General features: G+C 48.9%; 1 protein-coding gene and 1 long non-coding RNA gene across 2 annotated transcripts in view; one reads left to right on the top strand and one right to left on the bottom strand.

The window, feature by feature from the left end:
* Nucleotides 1–18,667, top strand: part of LOC122934737 (oocyte zinc finger protein XlCOF22-like) — a 676,648-nt gene that overhangs the window by 173,148 nt on the left and 484,833 nt on the right. The window lies entirely within an intron of this gene.
* Nucleotides 8,569–14,012, bottom strand: LOC122934887. Its single transcript, XR_006388742.1, has 3 exons — nucleotides 13,960–14,012; nucleotides 10,193–10,290; nucleotides 8,569–8,585 (listed from the first exon to the last, which is right to left on the bottom strand). It is a non-coding gene; the product is annotated as an uncharacterized LOC122934887 (long non-coding RNA).

Below are 18,667 nucleotides of genomic sequence, written 5' to 3'. Positions count from 1 at the left end.
CTCTCCTGTGTGACTCAGTTCACCCAGGCAAACGAGGTGCAGAACAGCGTGACACTGCCATGCTTTGCACATGTGGTATGCTGGAGGGGCTCTGTGAATTGTCCCTGCAGTACAGGCTGAGGACATGGAGGATGAGGAGGCAGAGGCGGAAATTGTCGCAGGACTAATGGCGTGAGAACGTGGAGGCGGAAGTGGCGTCACCTGGCCAAGTTGCTGGTGTGGCTGTGCAGGAACCACATTCACCCAGTGGGCCGTAAAGGAGATGTATTGTCCCTGACCGTAGTAATAGGTCCACACGTCGGCGCTGCCATGCACTTTGGCAGACACCAACAGGCTCATCTTCTGTTTTACATACGTGTGCAGGGCTGGTACTGCCTTTTTGGCAAAGAAATGACGGCTTGGGACTCTCCACCTCAGCTGGGCACAAGCCATCAGTTCTCTGAAAGGTGCAGAGTCCACCACTTGCAAATGGAGGGACTTCAGCACCAGGAACTTGGCCAGGAGCACGTTCAGCTTCAGCGCCATTGGAGTGCACGCATACTGTTGTCTCTTGGCAATCGCTTTGGTGATTGATTGCTGACGGAATGACCGATGAGGAGGAGCAGGAGCATCAGAACCAGCAGATGAAGGACAGACACCTCCCTTCGGCTGAGGTGGTGGAGCCTTAACTGCCTGAAATCGGGGCACGGGAACGCATAGTTCCCTGCCCCGTCGCCGATCACCACCATAGGCTTCAGGTCTAGTAGGCCTGAGGCCTATGCGGTAGTGAAATCCTGGCACAGGCGTGTGTGATGTTCTAGGAGGATAGATCATCATTTTAAACAAAGTGCAGAACCCCTTTAAGTGCTTATCATGATGTAAAAAGCATCTGGAAAGCCTTCAGACCTTTTCACATTTCCTTATGTTGCGGACTTCATGCATCATTTTGCAATCAATACCCCATAATGACAAGTAGAAGTCATGAGAGGCACTTACTGTGTGATCTGTGCCCAGCTACCCCCCCCCCTCCCTTCCACACCTTCTGCAAAGAATCAAGCCTGTGAGAGGGATACCACAGCTCCATCACCCATACACTGTACATCTGCTACCAAAGGAATATTACTTTACACAGAAAGACTTGCCCTGCCGCAACAGAAAAAGTCCTGGCTGCAGCAGGAAAAACTCCGTACAATGTATGACCATGAGGCCTACTGCAAAGAGGGGGCATTTTTTGTTACAAACTTAAAAAAAATATATATATATATTCCGGGGAAGCCCTTAAAGGGGTCCTGCTCTGAACCCGAAGATAACCTCTTCTTTACTCACTTACTCTATGAGTGGAGCATTGCAGCATTTCCTGCTGGCGATGTGCTGGGCTTCTCCTTTACTATGCTAGGCAGAGACTTCCACCTAGCGGTGAGCCCAGTGACGTCAACGGCAGAAATCGGTGGTCTGTAGCAACAGATTACATAGCAACAGCAATGTAGAAACAAATTTTCCCCACTTTAGGGGGGAAAAAAATTCCTTCCCGACTCCAATCAGAATAACTCCCTGGATCAACGACCCCTCTCTAGTAGCTATAGCCTGTAATATTATTACACTCCAGAAATACATCCAGGCCCCTCTTGAATTCCTTTAGTGAACTCCCCATCACCACCTCCTCAGGCAGAGAGCTCCATAGTCTCACTGCTCTTACCGTAAAGAATCCCTTTCTATGTTTGTGTACAAACCTTCTTTCCTCCAGACGCAGAGGATGTCCCCTCGTCACAGTCACCGTCCTGGGGATAAACAGATGATGGGATAGATCTCTGTACTGACCCCTGATATATTTATACATAGTAATTAGATCTCCCCTCAGTCGTCTTTTTTCTAAAGTGAATAACCCTAATGTTAAAGCTCTTTCAGGGTACTGTAGTCCATTCATTCCAGTTATTACTTTAGTTGCCCTCCTCTGGACCCTCTCCAGCTCTGCTATGTCTGCCTTGTTCACAGGAGCCCAGAACTGTACACAGTACTCCATGTGTGGTCTGACTAGTGGTTTGTAAAGTGGAAGGACTATGTTCTCATCACGGGCATCTATGCCCCTTTTGATGCAACCCATTATCTTATTGGCCTTGGCAGCAGCTGCCTGACACTGGTTTTTACAGCTTAGTTTGCGGTTCACCAAAATTCCTAGGTCCTTTTCCATGTCAGTGTTACCGAGTGTTTTACCATTTAGTATGTACGGGTGACTTGCATTATTCCTACCCATGTGCATAACCTTACATTTGTCAGTGTTAAACCTCATCTGCCACTTATCTGCCCAAGCCTCCAATCTATCCAGATCGCTCTGTAGTAGTATACTGTCCTCTGTAGTATATATACAGTATACTGTCCTCTGTAATATATATATATATATATATATATACACAGTATACTGTCCTCTGTAGTATATATACAGTATACTGTCCTCTGTAGTATATATACAGTATACTGTCCTCATCAGTGTAAATTACTTTACACAGTTTAGTGTCATCTGCAAAAATGTATACTTTACTATGCAAGCCTTCTACAAGATCATTAATAAATATATTGAAGAGAATAGGGCCCAATACTGACCCCTGAGGTACCCCACTAGTGACAGTGACCCAATCTGAGTAAGTACCTATAATAACTACCCTCGGTTTTCTATCACTGAGCCGGTTACTTACCCACATACAGACATTTTCTCCCAGTCCGAGCATTCTCATTATATACTAACCTTTTATGTGGTACAGTGTCAAATGCTTTGGAGAAGTCCAGATACACGACATCCATTGATTCGCCGCTGTCAAGTCTAGAACTTACCTCCTCATAGAAACTGATTAAATTAGTTTGACATTAAATTAGTTTCATAGAGTGAATAAGTAAAGAAGAGGTTATATCCGAGTTCAGCCCTGAACACCTTAAAATATGCCACCACTATCATATCAGCAATGGACCTGAAACGTCCCTTTACAAGCAACAGCCAGCACCCAAAAATCTTCCTTGGGCAGGGCGGGGAGGCAGGTGTCCCCGAGTTGCCTGCTGCTGATGCTGAAGCCAGCCATACTCACTATTATCAGGCTCTGTCTCTCTCTTTGTTGCCGTCCACATTGCTGCGCTCTTCTCCTCTTTCAGCTCTGCTGACTGTCTGCCGCTCTGCTGTGCCGTGCAGTTTCCCGGTTTAAGATCTAGGGGGTCGAAAAAAAAAACTGAAAACATGTGCATGATCGACCATATAAGCAGTGAACCCAAAATATATTCAGTTCTTAGTGTAGACCTCCTAAATACCACCAGACCGAACCTAATGTACTAAATACACCAGACCAATACATTATGCAGACCCCAGACTCGGCAGCCTAAATAATCCCAGCCCCAACCCCAAAATAAATACCCAGAAACAGAAATGAGAAGAAATATTTCACGTTTCATATTTGTAACAACAACAAAAAATAACTGAATACAAAAAAAAAAGTTTTTTTATGAGAACCTGTCTGCTGGATAATGTACCCCAAACTACCAGGAGTAAATGGGTGGTAATCTCCAGCAGACTGGTTTCCCTTCACTCCTTTAGGACACAGCCTTATTTTACCTTAAAGGGATTCTGTCATCAGATTTTACCCCTATAACCTAAAGATATCCTCATGTCCGGACTAAGAAGAAGAATCCTAAGCTGGCCTTATTAAACCTCACTGAGGTCCGTTAATACAGGGTGCCCGTCCGCACCCCTCGCCGTCCGGTGCCCAGCGCCGCCTTTCGTCTTCATCGCCGCCTTCCCTGTCTTCAGCGCCGCCTTCTACAGCTCAGCACCGCCTCCGCAATCCTCCCCGTCCCTCTGCCAGATCCCGCGCCTGCGCACTAAGCTCAGCCAATCTGCAGGTCATATTCGGGTTGAGCGAAGTGCGCATCACGCCGGCGCATGCGCACTTCGCTCAGTGAAGCCGCTGCCAGGAGTCCGCACGGGCGCATCAGGCCGAGCTTAGTGCGCAGGCACGGGATCTGGCAAAGGGACGGGAGGATTGCAGAGGCGGTGCTGAGCTGTAGAAGGCGGCGCTGAAGACAGGGAAGGCGGCGATGAAGACAGAAGGCGGCGCTGGGCACCGGACGGCGAGGGGTGCGGACGGGCACCCTGTATTAACGGACCTCCCCTTGGGCACCTTAAGTAAGTGATTGGCAGGTTATAAAAACCAGTTTTTTGGACAAATAGAGCCTCAGTGAGGTTTAATAAGGCCAGCTTAGGATTCTTCTTATTAGTCCGGACATGAGGATATCTTTAGGTTATAGGGGTAAAATCTGATGACAGAATCCCTTTAAGGACCAGGCCATTTTTTGCAAATCTGACCAGTCACTTTAAGTGGTGATAACTTTTAAACGCTTTGACTTATCCAGGCCATTCTGAGATTGTTTTTTTGTCACATATCGGACTTCATGACACTGTTAAAATGAAGTAAAATATTCATGTTTATTTATAAAAAAAATACCAAAATTTACCCATTTTTTTAACAAATTGCAAATTTCCAAGTTTCAATTTCCCTACTTCTATAATACATAGTAATACCTACAAAAATTGTTATTACTTTACATTCCCCATATGTCTACTTCATGTTTGGATCAATTTGGGAATAATATTTTATTTTTGGGAGATTATACAAGGCTTAAAAGTTTAGAAGCAAATCTTGAAATTTTTCAGAAATTTTCAAAACCCCACTTTTTAGGGACCAGTTCAGGTCTGAAGTCACTTTGTGAGGCTTACATAATAGAAACCACCCCTCAAAGTATTCAAAACTGATTTTACAAACGTCGAGATACAATTTCAAAATTTCACTTTTTTGGCAGATTTTCCAATCATGTTTTAGTGTTTCCATAGTTTAAGAGCCATAGTTTTTTCAGTTTTTGGGCGATTATGTTGGGTAGGGTATGATTTTTGCGGGATGAGATGATTATTTTGGGGTGCATATGACTTTTCACAGAATTTGGAAACGAAGAATTGAGCTGTAATGAGTGTTGATAGGTAGTGTTGAGCGAACTTGTGTTCGGGTTTGGGTTAATCACCCCCTAACTCCTCTACAAGGATCTGGACTTTGCTGCAGGGGAACCACCAGGCCACTAACTCAAGAGCCATCGGTGCAGAGCATCAAGGCATCAGGCAAAACTATAGCCAGGTACAGGCCGAGGTCAGGGCATACACAGCTTGTGCAATGTTATAAAGGGTCGAGGTCAGGGTGGCCAGTCTAGGATGAGAACCGAGATAATGCAGAGGTCTTGTCTGGCAGCAGAGGGTCAAATCCAGTCACTAGTCAACTAGAACCTATTGCTTAGGCACCTTCCCAAAGGAAATGTGCCTTAATTACTCCAAGCTGGCCAGTTACTGACTGATGAAGAATAGAGTGTCCCTTTAAGAGAAAGAAAGAGCTGCTGAGGTGAGTGAGCAGAGCAGGCCACGGCTATAACAAGTAGCGTATTAGTAAGGTCTCAGATTCAGGGCTAGTAGTGCCTCCTGGTCAGGTTATAAGGCTGCGTTCACACGGGCGAGATTTCCGCGCGGGTGCAATGCGGTAGGTGAACGTATTGCACCCGCACTGAATCTGGACCCATTCATTTCTATGGGGCTGTGCACATGAGCTGTGATTTTCACGCATCACGCAGTGACGTCATCGCGCACCTTCGGCAGGTCCCGTTCTGTAAAGAGAGAAGAGACTGCTGCAGCGCGAGAGCAAGTGGATTAGGTGAGGGTTTGTTGTTTGTTAGTTTTTTTGGCTGCGGGACACTGGGGGCATTATATAAACCATGGGGGACATTATAAAGCTGGGGGCCCTAAAAAAAATATTAAAACAAAGAACCACACTATGGGGGACATTATTTAAGATGGGGCCCTACATTGGGGGCATTATTAAAGCTAGGGGCGGTTAAAAAAAATTATATACACTGTGGGGACATTTATTTAGCTGGGGGCCTACATGGGGGCATTATTAAAGCTGGGGGCAGCAAAAAACAAAAAATCCTACACTATGGGGGACATTATTTTAGCTGGGGACCTAGCATCCTGTGGGTGTTCTCAAAAGGGTGGGTCTAGAAATAACTGCCAATCAAATTCATCCATCAAAACTGATGCAAAACGGACATTAAAAACGGACACACGGCCAGAAAATGGATGCACACACTGGTGCAAAATGGCCATAAAAAACTGACAGTGTGTCTGTTTTTAATGGACTTTTTTTTCACTGTCGTGTGCATGAGGCCTTAGATGTTTCACTACCTGCCCCTTCCTGCACTGTGATCTCTGAACAGGTCACAGAGCATGCCCACAGCACTGTCCGTGTTTGTGACTTTACATCCCTGGAATATCTTATGGTCCCCCGTGGAACAATTCCAGGCGATCTGGCTACCCTGGGACTCCTATTTGATATGCCCTTAGAGGTCTCCACCTCCTCTTTTCTTTCTTTTTTTATTATTTTTTCTCTCTCTTCCTTTTCTTCTTCTTCTCTTGCCCACTCTTAGGCCTCTTTCACACGGGTGTGGCATGTGAGGGCCCGATAAGATGCGGGTGCGTTGCAGTAGTAAGCGCGAGTGCAAAGCGTTTTAATGCGTTTTGCACGCGTGTGAGAAAAATCGCCATGTTTGGTACCCAGACCTAAACCCGGACTTCATCACTGAAGTTCAGGTTTGGGATCGGTGTTGTGTAGATTTTATTATTTTCCCTTATAACATGGTTATAAGGGAAAATAATAGCATTCTTAATACAGAATGCAAAGTAAATTAGGGATGGAGGGGTTAAAAAAAAAAAAAAAAGTTTACTTACCTGCTCCATAGCTGCCGATCTCTGTTCTATCTTCAGGACCTGGCAAAAGACCTGTGGTGACGTCACTGTGCTCATCACATGGTCCAATCACATGGTTCATTACCATGGTGAGGGACCATGTGATGTGATGTCACCACAGGTCCTTAGCCGGCAGCTCAGCATTACAGAAGAAGACAGAGATACGCATCTACACAATCAAGTGGACTTGGTGAGTTAATTTTTTTTATTTTTAACCCCTCCATCACTATTTTACTTTGCATTCTGTATTCAGAATACTATTATTTTCCCTTATAACCATGTTATAAGGGAAAATACTACAGATCGGGTCCCCAGCCCGATCGTCACCTAGCAACCATGTGTGAAAATCGCACCGCATCCGCACTTGCTTGCGGATGCTTGCGATTTTCACCGGGCCCCATTCATTTCTATAGAGCATGCTGCGATTTTCACGCAACGCACAAGTGATGCGTGAAAATCACAGCTCATGTGCACAGCCCCATAGCAATGAATGGGTCCGGATTCAGTGCGGGGGCAATGCGTTCACATTACGCATTGCACCCGCGCGGAATACTCGCCCGTGTAAAAGGGGCCTTAGGACTCTTTCACACAAACGGATGCCGTGAGTGGAATCCGCTGCGTAAAAGACGGCCAAGCCCCGTTCCGGACAGCAGAGATTCGGAGCGTTAACAAGATTGATAATGCTCCGTTCCTCTCTGTAACCTCTTTACTACAAAACCACGGTGACAACTTTATCTCACTGTGATTTTGTAGTAAAAAGGTCACAGAGAGGCGCGGAGCGTTATCTATCATGTTAATGCTCCGTGTCTCTGCTGTCCGGAGTGGGGCTTGGCCGTCTTTGACGCAGCGGGTTCCACGCACGGCATCCGCTCGTGTGAAAGAGCCCTTACTTCCCCTTATCGTTTACTTTTCTTTATGTTTTATGTTGTCCTTTGTCATGGCTGTTCGTATTGAATCTTTGGGATTTGTTCTGCGGTATAAGCTGATTCTGCGATTCTTCCCATCCCGGCGATCCTCCGGGTAGCGCTGAATATGCTCTAATGTACCACCTTTATTCTCTTTTTGGATGGTTGAAAATATGTACATTTGTACTAATAAAAATTTACAGTAAAAAAAAAAAAAAGAAGTCAATGTGCCGTTATGTGTGCCGTTATGTGTGCCGTCTCCTGCATCTGAAGTAGTGCCTCCTGTACGACTCTTAAAGGGGTATTCCCATCTCAGACAATGGATATGCCCTCATTGTCTGATAGGTGCGGGTCCCACCTACAACGAGAACGAAGCGGGGAGCGCTGTGGCTGGAGTACCCCGGGGTCCGTCCACCACCAAGCGCTACTCCCATAGAAGTAAATGGGAGCACACCGCGCATGCGCGGCCCATGCTCCCATTTATTTCTATGGGGCAGACTGCAATAGCACTCGGCTATTTTCGGCGGCCCCATAGAAATGAATGGAGGCAGGCTGCGCATGCACAGTGCTCCCTCTGTTCATTTCCCAACTCCGTTCTCATTGTAGGTGCGGGCCCCAGCGGCGCTACCTGCAGACCCATGTTTATCATACAGGACGATCTGCGCGCCTCCGAAAGACACAATCACCCGATGCGCATCTTTACACGGACAGTTATCGGGGATGAGAGTTTCTACTCACATTTATTTGGGATAATTGGCCCAAGACCATTCCTATCGCTTATCTCATGAATGAAGAAATCTACAGTCAAACAAGATGTATGAAAGGCTCTCACCATTCACGGACACGGGTTTTCCAGGTCCACTCGTCGTTCTACCAGAAATCTCCTGTAAGATTAAAGACATGAAAAAAGAACCGGAGTTTATCTCATATCCAGGTGGGAAAAAAACGTTAGAAGACATGAACCTAAGGGCTCGTGGACACGACCGCTGGATGTTTTGTGGTTGGCAAACTGCATTATTTTGTGGCACGCGGAACCATTCATTTCAATGGGGCTGCAAGAAACGCAAATGACTCAGTGTGCATTCCGTGTCCCCGTGGCCGTTCCGCAAAAAAATAGAACATGTCTTATTAGTGTCCGCGTAATATGTTCTATTAGGGGCCGGCCATTCAATTCCACAAAAATGCAGAATACAATCGGCCGGTATCTGTGTTTTGCGGACCGCAAAACAACAACAGCCCGAAGGAGAAGGATCTCCTCAAGTGGTGATCAGACAGGATAAACATTCAGCCAAGTATTTTACGCATCAAGTACGGCATGAAATGACCTGATCCCATCCCGGAGAGGACGCCGCGCCCATCACCCCCAGTGACTTCACCGCTTTTAGGCCCCTTTCACACGAGTGAGTTTTCCGCTTGAAGTGAACGCATTGCAACCCGCACTGAATCCTGACCCATTCATGTCAATGGGTCTGTGCACATGAGCTTTGTTTTTCACTCATCATTTCTGCGTTGCGTGAGAATCGCAGCGTGTTCTATATTCTGCCTTTTTCACGCAACCCTGGCCCCGGAGAAGTGAATGGGGCTTCGTGAAAAAACACATTGGATCCGGATGTCACCTGGATGTGTTTGCTAGAAGAAGTTATTTGTAAGGCTACATGCACATGACCGCAAATCACAGATCCGAGAAACACGGATGGCGTCCGTGTGCGTTCCGCAATTTGCAGAACGGCACGGACAGCCTTTACTATAACTGCCTATTCTTGTCTGCAAGAATGGAGAACGGAGAAACGGATGCGGACAGCACATGGAGTGCTGTCCGCATCTTTTGCAGCCCCATTGAAGTGAATGGGTCCGCATCAAAACTGCGGCTCGGATGCGGACCAAAACAACGTGTGTGTGCATGAGGCCTAAGTCTTCCGTTTTTTTTTCCACGCGTGTGAAAAACGCATCAAAACTGATTGCACACGCTCTGAAAAACGGAAACACTGGGCACAATTGCAGACGAAACTGATTGAACTTTCTTGCGAGTTTCACTGAACGCCTCCTAACGCTCGTGTGAAAGGGTCTTACAGTAAAAAAAAAAACGTATTTTGACACTAGAGACTGAACCTTTTTCGCTCTTGCCGTTTGTGGTGGCCGGCATCAAGATTCTCTACCTGACGAGTGAGTCAGTGAGGGCCATTTACTAAACTCCAACATTTCACATGCCAGTCGCAGTAAAATGGCCGCCGGGGTAAGAGATCCGCGCCTCTTAATAACTTTGTCACATCTGTGCTGTCTGCACCAGAAACTGAAATCTACACAAACTAAGAAACTGGAGCAGATTTCAGATATAATTTTTGGCGTTTTGTGGTATAAATTATTGTAATGCGTAAAATGGCCTTTGAGAGAAATTTTGCAACTTTTTTTTTTAGCCAAAAAACTGACGCAAAGTATTTTTTTAATTAACCCCCAATGACTCTGGATTTGTAGAAACCTCAGCTTCACCTACCTGATGATCCAGTGGGATATTTGGTTTCTCCTCTGGACAGTCCTGGGAATACTGAGGACTGGGACATCTCTCTGGTGGATTTCTCTGACTGGATCCATCTGTAGAAAAAACACACGGTGACTGAATACATTGTCTATATGTGATGATCAGATGATGGGGAAGTAATGGGTGTAATTGGGAGTAGAGAACAATGTTGAGATAAAACCTAATATATTCTAAAATGTATGCACCAGGGGAGTTGCTAGGTTAAAACATTCGCGGCCTGGGCCCCTGATGTTCTGTCCCTGGCCCTGAATGTCCTGCCTGCTAGATACAACTGTATTGCTGTCCTGAGGACGGCAATACAATTGCATCTAATGCACTGGAAGAGCTGAAGGTCTGTGATGACATCACAGGTCATGTGACCAATAAAACAGGCAGTGGTTGAGGACCTGCGATGATGTGACCAGTGCAGGAGAGGACGGCAGTGAAGAGGAGAAGTTGTGGGGAAGAAGCTATGGTGAGATCTGTACATGAGGAGAGGAAAGTGAAGGGAGAGGCGAAACAATGCTGGGAGTTGTGGTTATTTAACTGGGAATGTATGTTAGGGCTGAAGGGAGGGATGTTATTTACATGGGACTGTGTGTTGGAGGTGGCTGGGGAGGGGGTGATGTTATTTACATGGGACTGTGTGTTGGAGGTGGCTGGGGAGGGGGTGATGTTATTTACATGGGACTGTGTGTTGGAGGTGGCTGGGGAGGGGGTGATGTTACTTATATGGTACTGAATGTTGGAGGTGGCTGTGGGAGGGGGTGATGTTATTTACACGGGACTGTATTTTGGAGGGGGCTGTAGATAGAGAGGGGTGTTATTTACATGGGACTGTATGGTGGAGGGAGGAATATAACTACAGGGGACATTATTAATACTTGGGGCACTTAAAGGGAACCTGTCACCAGGAATTTGTGTATAGAGCTGAGGACATGAGTTGCTAGATCGCCGCTAGCACTTCCGCAATACCCAGTCCCCAAAGCTCTGTGTGCTTTTGTGTAGAAAAATCGATTTGATACATATGCAAATTAACCTCAGATGAGTCTTGTCCCTGACTCATCTCACATACAGGACTCATCTCAGGTTAATTTGCATATGTATCAAATAGTTTTTTTTAACTCAATAAAAGCACACAGAGCTATGGGGACTGGGTATTGTGGATGTGCTAGCGGCCATCTAGCAACCCATGTCCTCAGCTCTATACACAAAATCCCGGTGACAGGTTCCCTTTAAGGGTGAGCATTATAACAGTAGCGGGGCAGTATAAATACTGGGGGCACTGTAGGGGTATTATAAATCCAGGGGACATTAGGCGTTCTTATTACTACTTGGGGCTCTATAGGAGAGACTTAAAGATCTGTCTTATTTCTTCTAAGAGTGCTATGGGGGCCTTAATACTACTGAGGGCTCTGTAGATCGTTTTATTACCACTGGGGGAACAATAGGGGGCCTTATTTCTACTGGAGACTCTGTGAGGGCATTATGAATAATGGGGGCACTGTAGGGGGCAGTATTACTAATAGGGGCATTCTAGAAGGGAATTACTATTGTGGGACTTTGAGGAGCACGATTACTATAGGTGGGAGGGGGGGGGGGAACTACCTGTATGACACTATTATTTCTTCAGGACAGTATTTGGAGGTATTGGGGGAGCACAGCGAGCAGCAGGATAACACTGTGAGGACTCCAGGTTGGGGGAGGATGATAGAAAAGTGAGGAAGCTAAGATGTCTGTGTGTCACACTCTGCAGAGACGAGAAGCGGCTGAAAGAAGTTGTCCGGACAGAATGGAGAAGATGATGACAGAGAAGATCTACATCAGAGGAGACGTCACCTGGGAGGCCCTGGATGTGAGAGGTACATGCTGCTGTATAGCAAGTACAGCAAAATGGAGTGTGCTGAGGGGAGAATTGGGCCATATTCGTTGGGGCTTGGGCCCTGGATCTATTGAGACCCTAGCCCCTGGTGTCCACTATTTAAAAGGTTCTAACCCACATTGCTAGAGGTTCCTTGGTCAACTCCTGTAGATCCAGACCATACATAAACCAATCAATTTATGCAGAGTGGGTCAAGGCAGGAATAGGTTGCTTCCCCTAGTTGTACCTATTTGGCCTATCCTTTACATCCAGGGAGGTGGAGCAGCCTCCCTGATAAGAGCGATCCCTCTGGGCTGTCCCTAACATCTGGCTAGGATGCTGTAGATACAATCCTAGGCAGGTGGTAGACTAGTGTACTGGGAAGACACTAGGGCCAAGAAGCTAGTGAACCAAAGATGTGTGTACAGGTTTCAATTCGGAAAATAACATCTAATTTCTTCAGGGGACTACACTCAGTGGCGGATTACAATAGGGACATTCGGGTCGGCAGCCCCGGGCCTAGCACCGCTTGGGGGCCCAACGCCGACCCGAACGCCCACATACTGCGGCGGGGCACGGGAGCGCATAGCTCCCTGTCCCGTCACCTATCACCGCCATAGGCTTCAGGCCTAGTAGGCCTGAGGCCTATGCGGTAGTGAAATCCCGGCGCAGGCGTGCGTGATGACGTCATCACACGCCTGTGCCGGGACACAGCACATTGACGATTTGACGTGTGCACGCCTCATCCCGCCTTGAACCTTCGCCTGCGAGCAAGTGCCTGGCCCTGGGCGGTGAGTATTTAGCTTTTAATTTATTTTTATTTTTTCATGTGCCTACTTTGGGGGACATATTAGGGAAAGAGTCGAGACCTCGAGTACATGGGAGGGGGAATGTGGGGACTGTGTGGGGCTAATCTATTATGGCATTTGGAGAGACTACTATGTGGGGGCAAATTATTATGAGAGGGACTACTATGTGCGGGCAAATTACTATATGGGACAGTGTGGGGGCAAATTACTATATGGGGGCAGTGTGGGGGCAAATTATTATGGGAGGGACCCGGACTACTATGTGGGGGCAAATTACTATATGGGGCAGTGTGGGGGCAAATTATTATGTTGGGGCAGTGTGGGGGCAAATTATGTGGGGGCAAATTACTATATGGGGGCAGTGTGGTGGAAACTATTGTGTGGGGTAATTTCTATGTGGGGAAATTGCTATGTGGGAACAGTGTGGGGAAATTTCTATGTGGGGACAAATTACTATGTGGGGGAAACTATTGTGTGGGGACAGTGTGGGGAATTTGCTATGTGGGGACATTGTGGTGGAAATTACTAGGTGGGGGCAGTGTGGGGCAAATTACTGTGTGGGGACAGTGTGGGGGAAATTCCTATGTGGGGACAGTGTGGTGGAAATTACTATGTGGGGGCAGTGTGGGGCAAATTGCTATGTAGGGGAAATTACTGTGTGGGGCAAACTACTATATGGGGGCAGTTTGGGGGAAATTACTGTGTGGGGGCAAATTACTATATGGGGGCAGTTTGGGGGGATTACTATGTGGGGGCAGTGTGGTGGAAATTACTATATGGGGGTGTTGCTATTGGGGAAGCACTGTAGGGGCAATTTTATTATTTTTGGGGACACTATACAGGCATTATTGCCTGGAGCACAATAGAGGGTGGTATTATTACTGGGGGCCTCTAGGGGACATTATAGCTGCTGTGGACACTGTAGGAACATTTGGGGTAATTTATCAAACTGGTGTACAGTAGAACTGGCTTAGTTGCCCATAGCAGCCAATCAGATTCCACCTTTTATATGTAACAGCTCTTTTGGAAATCCAGTTCTTCTTTACACCAGTTTGATAATGTCATGGTCTTACCTTCTTACTGTTCTCCTTCGTTTGACATGTGCTGGCGGCCATCTTGGTTTCTGGGTTTCTTGTAGCCTCCCACCCTGCGGCTTCTCCTTCCCACTGGCAGGAGCTGGATGCCTAGCTCATATATATAGGAGGTCTGTGGCTTCAGTTCCTTGCTTGGTCCTCCTGTGTTCACAGGCTTCTAAGACTGCTGCTGCTTCTGGTTCCTGATCCTCCTGATCCTGGCCTTCGTCTGACTACCCCATTGGTTCCTGATCCAGGCTTCGTCTGACTACCCTTCTGGTTCCTGACCTCTGTCTACGCAAGACCCTGCTTCGGTTTAGCCATCCGTTTGGACTTTTGCTTACAGCTTGATTTTCAATAAAGCCTTCTTATTTCCACTTATCTCTTGTTGTACGTCTGGTTCATGGTTCCATGACATTAGGACCAAGCCATGAATTTTGACGGTACAGGGCCATCCTCGCTACCTACGCTGGTTGCCAGACTAGATCAGCAGGATCACCTGTTGGGTCGGTTCGCTGTGGCGTTGCAAACCCTGCTTGAACGCACGGCTCATTTCGCTTCCGTTGCCGATGGGTCGGTTGTCGCTCCTGGGCCCGCTCCTACTGCCGCTCCGGTTGTTGCGCCAGAGTCTACCCCGACACCTGTTGCTGCGCCTGCGGTGTCTCGGGGTATGACCGGTTCTGCCCCCCTTCCACAGCGCTTTGGGGGAGAGCCAACTCAGTGCCGAGGTTTCCTTAACCAGGTGGGCATTTATTTCGAGTTGCTGCCACATGCCTTTCCTACTGAGAGATCAAGGGTGGGCTTCTTGATCTCGCTGCTCTCGGACAAGGCCTTGGCCTGGGCCAGCCCTTTATGGGAGAACAACAATCCGGTGGTTGCCGAGTTTTCCGGTTTTGTTGCTTCTCTTCGGAAGGTATTCGATGTGCCGGCTCGTGCTGCCTCTGCTGCGAAGCTCCTTATGTCCATCAGACAGGGTTCACGATCCGTAGCTGAATACGCCATTGAGTTTTGTACCCTGGCAGCAGAGGTGGGCTGGAATAATGAGGCTCTGGTCGCTGCTTTCTCTCATGGTCTCTCGGATGCCTTGAAGGATGAGGTTGCAGCTAAGGACCTACCAGTGGAGCTCGAGTCTCTTATTTCTTTCCTGATTTTGATTGACACCAGACTCAGGGAGAGACCTTCCTTTAAGGAGAGCCTGCGGAGGTCTTCTAACAGATTGGCGCCTACGTTTGCTGTCCCACCCGTGCCTCCCTCTCCTCCCACGCCTCCTGGGGATGACTTGTCTGGGGGTGAACCCATGCAGCTGGGGTTTGCTCGCCTGTCCGAGGGGGAGAGGGTACTCCGGAGACGCGAGGGCCGATGCATGTACTGTGGTCTCGGTGGGCATTTTCGGTTGGCATGTCCGAACTGTCCGGGAAACGCTCGCACCTGAGATCCTGTCGGGGGCAGATCTTGGGTGGAGTCTCCTCGTCCCCGGTTTCCCGTGTTGACAAACCACTGATCACTGTTGTCCTCTCCTGGGTCGGGGGCTCGGTGACGACCCAGGCGTTGGTGGACTCTGGTGCTGGTGGTTTGTTCATTGATAGTGTGTTCGCTGCCGCCAATTCCATTCCTCTGCAGCCTCGAGGTTCCCCACTGGCTCTTGAGGCGATAGACGGCAGACCCCTTCTGCCGCCACACGTGACTCATGAGACCCTTCCAGTGGGGATAGCCATTGGTGCCGTTCACAGAGAGTCGGTCTGTCTCCAGGTGATTTCGTCTCCACACTACTCGGTGGTCTTGGGGTACCCCTGGCTCCAGAAGCATAATCCGACTTTCGATTGGAGATCGGCCGAGATCCTCTCGTGGTCACCGCAGTGTGGGGCTAGTTGCATCCATGGGCCTGTCAAGTTGCTGTGTACTTCCTCGGACTCTCTGTTACCTCCTGAATACGAAGAGTACCGAGATGTATTCGATAAGGTGCGCGCGGTTGCCCTACCTCCGCACCGCCCATACGATTGTGCCATAGAGTTACAATCTGGTGCCGTTCCTCCTCGTGGCAAAGTCTATCCACTGTCGGTAGCGGAGAATGAGGCCATGGAGGAGTACGTGAGGGAGGCGCTTTCACGCGGACACATTCGCAAATCCTCGTCCCCGGCAGGGGCTGGATTTTTCTTTGTGAAAAAGAAGGGCGGTGAGTTGAGGCCTTGCATCGATTACAGGGGTCTCAATCGCATCACGATCAAGAACGCTTACCCGATACCCTTGATTTCCGAGCTGTTCGATCGCCTCAAAGGGGCCACGGTCTTTACCAAACTCGACCTGAGGGCGGCATATAACCTGGTAAGGATCAAGGCGGGCGATGAGTGGAAGACCGCGTTTAACACCAGGACCGGTCATTATGAATCCTTGGTTATGCCCTTTGGGTTGTGCAATGCGCCCGCAGTCTTCCAGGAATTCATCAACGATGTTTTCCGTGACCTGTTGCAGCAGTGTGTGGTGGTCTATTTGGATGACATCTTGGTATATTCTGAATCCATGGAGGCCCACATTATGGATGTCAGACGAGTGTTGCAACGGTTACGAGAGAGCAGGCTGTTCGGTAAGCTTGAGAAATGCGAATTTCACCGATCCCAGGTAACCTTCTTAGGTTACATCATTTCCGCTGAGGGGTTCTCCATGGATCCTGAGAAGGTTTCGGCTGTCTTACAGTGGCCCCAGCCCAGTGGTCTCCGTGCCCTGCAGCGCTTTTTGGGCTTCGCCAATTATTATCGGAAGTTCATCAGGGACTTTTCTATGCTAGCCAAGCCTCTCACGGATCTGACCAGGAAGGGCAGTAATTTCCAGGTCTGGCCGCTCGAGGCCATCCGAGCTTTTGAGGCTCTAAAGTCCGCCTTTGTGTCGGCTCCGATTCTGTCGCATCCCAACCCTGGGTTGCCCTTTGTCCTCGAGGTGGACGCGTCTGAGACGGGAGTAGGCGCCCTTCTGTCTCAGCGTAGAACACCAGAGGGTCCTCTGCTTCCTTGTGGGTTTTACTCCCGGAAACTGTCTTCCGCGGAGTGCAACTATCAGATTGGTGACAGGGAGTTATTGGCCATCGTGCAGGGCCTTAAAGAATGGAGGCACTTGCTCGAGGGTTCGGTGGTTCCGGTTCTCATCCTGACGGACCACAAGAATCTGACCTACCTTTCTGAGGCCAAGAGATTGACACCACGTCAGGCCAGATGGGCTCTGTTCTTGTCACGTTTTAATTACGTGGTCTCCTACCTACCCGGTTCCAAGAACATCAGAGCGGATGCCTTATCACGGCAGTACTCCGAGCTGTCCGGGGAGGAGTCGATTCCGACTTCGGTCATACCTCCGAATCAGATCCTGGCCGCCATTCGCACCAGCCTGACCTCTCCCCTGGGTGAGCAGATTTTGGCGGCTCAATCTGGTGCTCCCTCTGGGAGACCCAACGGCAGGTGTTTTGTGCCTGAGGAGTTGCGCACTCGGTTGTTGCGAACCTACCATAACTCCAAGGCCGCGGGGCATCCTGGAAAGAATCAGCTGTCCTGGGCTGTTTCACGTCTGTTCTGGTGGCCTTCTCTACGTTCCGACATCGCCGCATATGTAGCGGCATGCTCCGTTTGTGCCCAGAGTAAGTCCCCTCGGCACCTTCCGTTGGGCCTTTTGCAACCCATAGCCACCGGGGAGCGCCCATGGTCACACCTGGGGATGGATTTCATTGTGGACCTCCCTGCATCCCGAGGCCATACGGTCATTCTCATGATTGTGGATCGGTTTTCCAAAATGTGCCACTGTGTTCCTCTCAAGAAGTTACCCTCTGCACAAGAGTTGGCCACGATTTTCGCCAGGGAGGTCTTCCGGTTGCACGGTTTGCCCAAGGAGATTGTGTCGGATCGGGGGAGTCAGTTTGTGTCCAGGTTCTGGCGCGCCTTTTGCTCCCAGTTGGGGATTCATCTCTCTTTCTCCTCGGCCTACCACCCTCAGTCCAATGGGGCCGCAGAACGATCCAATCAGGCCTTGGAGCAATTCCTTCGTTGCTATGTCTCCGATCACCAAGACAATTGGGTTGACCTCCTGCCTTGGGCTGAGTTTGCCAGGAACACGGCGGTGAACTCTTCCTCTGGGACGTCTCCCTTCATGGCCAATTATGGGTTCCAACCTGCCGTGTTACCGGAGGTATTCTCTCCCCAGGATATTCCGGCTGTGGAGGATCACCTTTCAGTCCTACGTGCTTCTTGGGTACAGATCCAGAGGTCCCTTGAGGTCTCTGCGCAGCGCCAGAGACTCCAGGCTGATCGCAGACGAGCGCCCGCTCCTTCCTACCAGGTCGGAGACCGTGTATGGTTGTCCACCCGCAACCTCAACCTTCGAGTGCCCACTCCCAAGCTGGCGCCTCGCTTTGTTGGTCCCTTCCGAGTGCTTCGCAGGGTAAACCCGGTAGCCTATGCCCTTGCGCTTCCTCCTGGCATGCGGATCTCCAACGTGTTTCATGTCTCCCTGTTGAAGCCATTGGTGTGTAATCGTTTCACTTCCTCGGTTCCTCGGCCCCGTCCGGTCCAAGTGGGCAATCGTGAGGAATATGAGGTGAGCAATATCCTGGACTCACGCCTGGTCCGCGGTCGGTTGCAGTTTATGGTCCATTGGCGTGGTTATGGTCCAGAGGAGCGTTCCTGGGTTCCCTCCGCAGATGTCCATGCTCCTGCTTTGCTCCGAGCCTTCC

The sequence above is a fragment of the Bufo gargarizans genome, chromosome 4 (genome assembly GCF_014858855.1).
Source record: "Bufo gargarizans isolate SCDJY-AF-19 chromosome 4, ASM1485885v1, whole genome shotgun sequence".
NCBI classification, from domain to species: Eukaryota; Metazoa; Chordata; class Amphibia; order Anura; family Bufonidae; genus Bufo; species Bufo gargarizans.
Note: the sequence above shows the minus strand (reverse complement) of the source record. Positions and strands in the feature narration are given on the sequence as shown.